The sequence below is a fragment of the Ovis canadensis genome, chromosome 25 (genome assembly GCF_042477335.2).
Source record: "Ovis canadensis isolate MfBH-ARS-UI-01 breed Bighorn chromosome 25, ARS-UI_OviCan_v2, whole genome shotgun sequence".
Lineage (NCBI taxonomy): Eukaryota > Metazoa > Chordata > Mammalia > Artiodactyla > Bovidae > Ovis > Ovis canadensis.
Genome location: NC_091269.1, coordinates 22,872,931 through 22,881,662, shown reverse-complemented (window position 1 = coordinate 22,881,662; position 8,732 = coordinate 22,872,931).

Genomic DNA, 8,732 nt, shown 5'->3' with positions numbered 1-8,732 from the left:
CCTGATTTTTTTCCTTGCTAGGATGGTATGGGAGTTAGGGTAGAGATGTGTCCAAGTGTGCATGAATTCCAAATGAAACGAGTTATTTAAAAGTTCTAAATGTTGGGAATGATCCTGTTTGTACAGTGAAATCTTCCTCTCCTTCTACGTCTAAAGGGGCTGCTGGCCCTGTCAAGTGCTGGGTACAGGGTGGCAGTACTATATAGACACAGATGTAGTTATATATATGGATAAAACAGTATCAGTGTAAGACAGTTATATATGTAATGTAGTTCTATATAACGCCCATATATGTGTATATTAATGTACACACACATATATATGCATATACACACATATATATAATGCCTTTATGTATACACACACACGCACACACACACACACATATATTTGCATTTTTGGAGAACTCATTGTTTTAGGTCCCTAGATATCCCATTATTACCTGTGCCTGGCTTCTCTGGAACTTACTTTCTGGGTGGTTATTAAATGCTGGGATGCAGTTCATCTTCATCTGTTGTTCCTGGTTAACCCCCAGGCCAGTCTTCAGCATAAATAAGACACTATCTCTGATGAAACTGTGCCTTGTCTCATTTCAAATGCCCACCATCCCAGAGGAGCTGGTCTTCAGTCCTGGCTCCCAGATGGCTCAGGTTATTTTCCAGGAATAGGGGATTAATTTAACCTCATGCTGTTCTTTAAAAAACTTAAACTAGAGCTACCATAGGACCCTGTGTATATCCAGAGAAAAACATGATCTGAAGGGATACACGCACCCCCATGCTCACTGCAGCACTGTTTACAAGAGCCAAGACATGGAGGGAAGCTAAATGTCCATAGACAGAGGGATAGATAAAGAAGAGGTACGTATATACAATGGAATATTACTCAGCCATTGAAAAGAATGAAATAATGCCATTCACAGCAACATGGACGGACCTGGAGAGTGTCACACTGAGTGAAGCAAGTCAGAGAAGGAGAAAGATCGTGCGACATCCCTTACACCTGGAATCTAAAAAGAAATGATACAAAAGAACTCACCTACAAAACAGAAAGAGACCCACAGACTTAGAAAGTGAACTTATGGTTGCTTGGGGGATGGGATAGTTAGGGACTTTGGGGTGGTCATGTAAAACACTGCTGTATTCAAGACGGCTAACCAACAAGGACCTTTGCATAGCTCATGGAACTCTGCTCAATGTTACATTCCAACCTGGATGCGAGAGGGGTTTGGGGGAGAATGGATACATGTGTATGTATGGCTGAGTCCCTTCACTGTTCACTTGAAAATACCACACCGTCGTCAATTGGATATACCCCCACTACAAAATGAAAAGTTTAAAGTCTAAAAAAAAAAAATAAGAAAAATTCAACCTCAGGCTCCGTAGAGATGTGGCTATGAGGGACCCCTCTTCATCCAAGTGTTATCTGCTACAGCAATTCCAGAGGCATCATGAGATAAAGGTGTAATTATTTCAAGGCTACATTTCAAAGTCCTGTAAACAGATAGTAAAGTACAGTGTACAGGATGAAAGGAGGCGTTTTCTCTTAAGAAGGGTTATAGACTGAGTGGATGCTGACAGCCATGTGCCCCTGTCTTTATCCCTCAGTGACAGCTGGGGGCCTCCTACTCCTACCAGCCTTTCATGGACCACCAGGAACAGGGGAGATTAAGAAAGGGAGATGAAGGGAAGTTGTAACAGAAAGAATGACCTCAGTAGAAGAGTCTCACACAAGAAGAGGGCACGAGGGACACAGCCTCTGAAAGGCTGCTTATCTTTCTGATTTCACTTCATCGCACACAAAGTCCAGGTGAATGTGTCCCTCTGATGTCTAGTTGCTTCTGTACCTGTGTCACTTTCCCAACTGAGGGTCCACTTGGCAAAACAGCTGGATGCCCTGGACGCAGGAGAGGACTTTGACTCAGAAGCAGTCTTTCCTTTCCCTGTAGGCAGAGAGTTACTGAATCCATTCTTAGCAGAGGACTGGATACCAGCTGCCCCTTCTCATGCATACAATTTCCCACTCTCTCCTTCTAGACTCCCGTGTATGGTGGACTTTGTGCTTGCTAGGGAAACAAAATAAATAGCCTTATTTAGGCTTCAGAGACAAAGCAGAGCAGGCCTCTGACTTTGCTTTCACCTGCCTGGACGCTGTCCTGATGGTGAGTGACCGCAAGACTTGCAGCACCATAGATAAGATGGCCGCCAAATCTTGAGACTGTTGAGCCCCAGGAGGGGGGTTGGCCAATCAAGCCCCAGACTTAACAACATTCCAAGTTGTATGCATTAACATGAAACCAGAGCTGCTATTTCCTCACAGATTGATGAAGATATCAGTTTGCCTCTGTCTTGGGATTACAGGCAGGAACTCAAGTTGCAATCTTTGAAGTCTCACCCATGGAGCCGATGAGCTGCTTCGGACCTTTTCCCCACTGGGACTCCGGACGTGCTGTGATCTGGGACTTCCCAGTGCTGTTGAGTCTTGATGCTGGTCAAAACCCAGTTGGTGATGCATTCTCTGTTGCTTCTCTTTCTCTTTTCTTTTAATGTTAGTGTATTGAAAGCAAGCTAGATAATTCAATGTTGGTGACTAATTTTGTTAACAAATCCTTTGAACCCAAGATGAAAGTGAAAACTTTCAGCAAAATAGGACTTTACAAATTTTATTAAATAGGCTTAGTTTTGGTTAAAAAGTGTGTGTTTCTATGGGAAGGAAATTTGTACCTAGTTTTGCTCTTCAGAGCCATGAGAATAAGAAGACTCCCACCTCACTACCCCACTCCAATGGCCCCTCCTCTGTTGACACAGCTTCTGGTTCCTGTTCAGTCTCATCTTCTCCAGGCAAACATCTCTAGTAGTTTCAATCTTTCCTTCTTCGTCAGTATCAAGAGGGTTTTTTACCACCCTGAGCACTATTTTCTACCAGGGCATTAAAGAGGTGCATTTTCCAAAGTCATACTTAAGACCCTAAACCCAGAGTCACACGTTATGCTCCTGATGTGGACACACCAGCCCAGAGTGAGCCCGTGTTGGCAGTGGTACATCGGTGCAGGCTGAAATCTCACTGGGTGTGCCCTTGGGAAGGCAAGGGAAAGTTCATCAGGGGTCATGCTGAGCCCCTTGTCCTCTCCTGCTCTTTGTATTTTTTTCATGATGTTCAGTCGGACGTTGGCCACAAGAGGGGACATGAGGGAGGGGTGCAGACAACAAAAGTTATTATACTCAGATCTGTGCTGTAAGCAGGCTACGGGGGTGAGAGTGAGCAAGAAAGCAGGCATACCCAAGCAGATGGGGAGCTGAGAAAGTGAGGACCCGTGGGCAAGTGGGGGCAGGATGGAGAGTACAGCCACAGGCGTGAGGGCATTTCACTACTGTGTTTGAATGTAAACACTAGGTCACTGTTAGGGGAGGGTAAGAAGGGGAACTTGTGACAGGCACCAGCCGTGTCACCCGAGTGCACCCAGTCATCTGGGTGGGATGCTCCGAGCCTGTTTGTGGGGCTGTTGAGGCATCAGAAAATATGAAGTTTGGGAATTTACAACACCCTAACCCAAGGTTGATGCCACCAAAGTGTTGCATTCAATATGTCAGCAAATCTGTAAGACCCAAGAGTGGCCACAGGACTAGAAAAGGGCAGTCCTCATCCCAATTCCCAAGAAGGGTAGCATTGAAGAATGTTCTAACCATCAGACAGTTGCACTCATCTCCCATGCTGGTAAGGTCATGTTTAAAATCTTGCATGCTAGGCTTCAACAGTATGTGAGCCAAGAGCTTTCAGATGTCCAAGCTGGGTTTAGAAAAGGCAGAGGAACCAGAGATCAAATTGCCAATACTTGCTGGATCATAGATAAAGCAAGAAAATTCCGGAAAAACATTTACCTCTGTTTCATTGGCTATGCTGAAGCCTCTTGTGGATCATAACAAACTGTGGAAAGCTCTTAAAGAGATGGAAATACGAGACCCCCTTACCTGTCTCCTGAGAAACCTGTATATGGGTCAAGAAGCAACAGTTAGAACCCTGTATGGAGCGGCTGATTGGTTCAAGATTGAGAAAGGAGTGCGACCGGGTGGTCTGCTGTCTATGACCTGTTCGTTTAACCTGTATGCTGAGCACATCATGAGAAATGCTGGCTGGGTGAGTTGCTGGGTGAGTTATAAGCTGGAATCAAGAAAGGTGGAAGAAACATCAGCAACCTCAGATATGCCGATGATACCACCCTAATGGCAGAAAACGAAGAGGGACTAATGAGCCTCCCGATGAGGGTACAGGAGGAGACTGAAAGAGCTGGATTAAAACTAAATATCAAAAAAACAAAAACAAAGATCATGGTAGCTGGCCCATTACTTCATGGCAAATAGAAGGAGAAAAGGTGGGAGCAGTGAGAGATTTCCTCTTCTTGGCTCTGTAATCACTGCGGATGGTGACTGCAGCCATGAAATCAGAAGATGATTGCTTCTTTGCAGGAAAACTATGACGGACCTAGGCAGTGTGTTGAAAAGCAGAGACGTCATTCTGCCAACAAACGTCCATATAATCAAGGCTGTGGTCTTCCCAGTGGTCACGTACAGTTATGAGAGCAGGACCATAAAGAAGGCAGAAGGCCAAAGAATTGATGCCTTTGAACTGTGGTGTTGGAGAAGACTCCTGAGAGTCCCTGGGACTGCAAGGAGATCAAACCAGTCAATTGTAAGGGAAATCAACCCTGAATACTCATTGGAAGAACTGATGTTGAAGCTGAAGCTCCAGTATTTTGGTCATCTGATGGTTAACAGCCTACTGACTACAAAAGTCTCTGATGCTGAGAAAGATTGAGGGCAAAAGGAGACGAGGACGTCAGAGGATGAAATGGCTTGATAGCATCACTGACACAATGGACATGAACTTGGGCAAACTTCGGGAGATGGTGAGGGACAGGGAGGCCTGGCATGCTGCAGTCCATGGGGGTCACAAAAAGTTGGACACGACTGGGTGACTGAACAAATAAACCTAAGTTTACACCATGAGCCTGCTGGGGCATCTCTTCCAACTCTAGGCGCATGGTGTCAAGATTTTCTAGATATTTCAGGGTGGGGTGTGTGGCATGCATGTCAGCTTAACTAGGTCTTGTTGCCCATTGACTTGACAGGTAGCTGGACCTGCCTGATTTTCCAGCCCTGGGATGCAAGCAAAGGCTTGATTTACCTGGGCCAGAATGCTTTGTAAAGAATTTGTCTCCAAATTCCTTTAAAGGTCATTGTTATAGGCTTGGCCTAAGTAGTCAAGAGCCATGTTACTGTCATAAGGAGAGCTGCCAGCAAAAAAAAAAACACATTCCAATAGCCATTCAGAGGCAGGGACAGAGGAAAGAAACATCAGGCTCCCAAAGGAATTGAGGTGATAAAATTTCAGTGTCTAGGGACTTCCCTGGTGGTCCAGGGGCTAGGACTCTGCACTGCCAATGAAGACAACTCTGGTTTGATCCCTGGTCAGGGAGCTAGATCCCGCAGGTCACAAATAAAAATCCCACATGCCGCAATGAAGAGCAAAGATGCCGCTTGTCACAACTAATACCCAGCACAGCTAAATAAATGAACAAAAATACAATTACTTAATTAATAAAAAAAAAAAAAGATTCCGTGTCTGGAATTCATTTCTCTTTAAATTTCACACTGTCAAATGCTCACCATCATCAGGAAGGCTGAATTAACTCATTGCATTTTTCCAGGGTTCTCTTTATCTCTATCTCCATTCAACCAAGATTTGAAGAAGAATGATATGAAAGAGAAGCATTTTATTTCTGACAGAGAAGCTTGTATATCCGGCTCCTTTGGGTGAAGATACAATTCAACAGCTAATCTCCATTAATTGTGTAACTAATTCTATAGTTTGCTTTGTACAAGTCACTTTATTTTTGCGGGCTGGTTTCTCAGCTGTAAAATAAAACCGTTAAACTGAAACAATTCTAGGCTCCCCTTTAGCTCTTGGGTGTCAGGCATGTTCTCGGGCCCCATGGTTTGAGTTTCTGTGGGCCACTGTCACAGATGTTGGAAGACCCTAGCCCCTCTGTCTGTACTTGCTCCCGTGTGGGGAGGGCCTGGGTCCCCACCTCTTTTCCCTGTCACTACAATGACTTTAACTGGAGGGATTAATTACAGAGCATAACCCTTCAGTTACTCTGGTCGCAGGGACCTACTTGAAGGTCATTGGTCATTGCTGGGGGTCAGGAAATGAACACCTGCCCTACGCACGGTTCATAGCTCTTCCTCCTTCAGTGAATGGAGGACCTAACACAGGCCGGCCGTGGCAGACAGTCACACAGAGATTGCACTTTGTGTGTGCTTTCTGTTTGGCCTGGCTGGGCCGGGATTTCCCCAGAGGTGACGGTCACACTGCTCGGTTCCACGCACCGTATCTGCCCCCTTCCAGGGGCTCCAAGTCCAAGAAGATTCTGCAAATGCTTCTTCTCTGGTTCACCTGCCTGATGGCCTCAGAAGTTTCTCTGAGTGCCAAGGACCACCGGAACGGCAAGGACAGAGAAAGAGACAAAGGCCCTGGGGTGGGGGTGGCTGAGCTGTGGGTCCTGCAGCTGGCTTAGTGCTCTGGTGATATTAGGATGTCACGGGGCCTTAGCCAGCCTCCCCTGGGACCTTCCATATGAACACCAACATGTGTGTGGTGGGGCCATGGTATATGAGCCCATCACTTGATATTTCTGTGGAAATCACAGAGTTTATTTTTATTTTCAGGAGAAGCGTGATGAAGAATGCTCAGATGGTTGACCCCAAAGCCACTTTCAATTACTCTCCTATTAGGTTTTCTGCCATAGATTCACTTTTAATACATTATAATTCTGTGAATATGGATTATCCGCAAATGGTAAACTACAAACAGTGTTCCGTAGCCCGCCTACATTGGGATCTTCTGGATGTTCGTTAAAAAGCAGATTTCAGTTCCCAATCTTCGGCCTTTGGAACTGGAATGTTTAAGGTCCTGGCACAGAAATCTGTATTTAGAAACTCCCCTGTGATGTTTACACCGTCAAGTTTGAGAATCGAGACTCATTAACATTTCTATGTGGCCCCCCATTATTGACTTTGTGAATAATGAAGGATCTACTCTGCCGGGAATGCAATGAGCTTATCACATAAAAAGCCTTTTAAACAGATGAATCATAAAAACTCTTCTTCTCAAAGCCCCCAAATGGAGGATAAACTGACTTTTTGAAAACATTTATTATGTGGATTCCTTCATCACTAGCCATTGGTTGAGAATCACTTTAACTGGTCCTTCTTTTGGGTCCCTCAAATTTCTTGATCAAGCCAGCCCCACTCACCTCCTAAATCTGAAGTTTGTAGCAGCTGGGGGTGTTGGGGCGCCCGTCGGGGTGAGGGTGCTGGAGACGTGCGCATGTAGTAAAGGGGCCAGTCGGCAGCTGGGCGTGGCCTGCAGAATCCCAGCTGGAAAGGCGGGGACAGGAGACTGCAGTGGGAGGAGGGCTGTCTAGCTGGGAAGCACTGGTCATTCCCCACCCCAGTATCGCTCTTTTATTCTGCTGCCAAACCCAAGGGTGACCAGGTGAGGAATCTGATACAAACTTGAGTTTTTTGAGGTCAAAGATGATTTCCATCAGATAGGTCTCTTGTGGGGAAAAGAACAAACAGACAAACAAAAAACAGCTGCTGAATTTTGTGCCTCATCCATCTGACGAATCAATCACAATGGAATCTGAAGTTTGAGGCCAAGGAGTTAGCATTTTGTCTTTTTATAGTTGATAGACAGTGACCCTTGCCAAGACTCCCAGGCACATGAAGGTAATACCACAACCCATTAAATTTATTATGGGACTGGGAGGTGGCAAAACTGCCCATAGGGTCAAAGCCTCATAAAGAAGAACAGAGCTCTGCTTTAGGTCTGAAATCCCACACAATGTCAGCACCGCGTCGGAGGCCGGGAGGTTAGGAGGTTGCTTTGAAATCCAGAACTGCTAAGTAAACCAGCCTGTTCATATCTTTCTGTGTTCTTTCTTGCTTCTGAGGAGGGTTCTGAACAATTCATAGTGTAGGTCGGGGTTGCAGAGGATCTTAGCTGGGCTGTATTCAACCATGTGTCCTTTCCAGCAGAAGCTTTGGTGTTCAGTATGTAAGAGAAGAGACAGAAATTGCCCCTAGCTGGGCTGAAATAGCAGTGAGAGGTCAGAAGAGCTGGGAGAAGGGTGCTAGGCTTCACCAGTTTAGGGATCAGTCCTAGTACCTCCAGGTTCCTAAGCCAGTTTGTGCCCAGGGTTTGTGCCTAGCCCCCATCACTGTATGCATCATCTTTTGGGAGTGGCCTATAGGAGGGAAGGAGCAGAGAGAGCTGTCCTCTTGCACAACACCCCTGCCACCCGTCAGGGACAAGGTCCTCCCTCAACTCTTCTGTCTTATCATCCTCAGGACAGAGAAATCTTCAAACTGGGGCCACCATCAGGTTTGTTGGTGCCAGCAGGGCAAGGAAGAGCTTCCTTTCAGACAGGGGATTAATCTCAGCTCTTCAGTCTGAGATGAAGAAAAAGAAAAAATAAAACAGGCCCGTCATCCTCTGCTGGGCCCTCAGTGCATCAGAGTTGCAGCAGGAGTTTGACCTTCCCCAGCTGACTCGCCCATGACCCGACTTGGCAGGCCCCCTGCCCTGCCCGCTGTCTCTCACTTGTCGCTAGGTGAGCCTGGCCACTGTCAGTTCATGAGGTTCCTGTGGAAACAGGTGCTCATGACTCC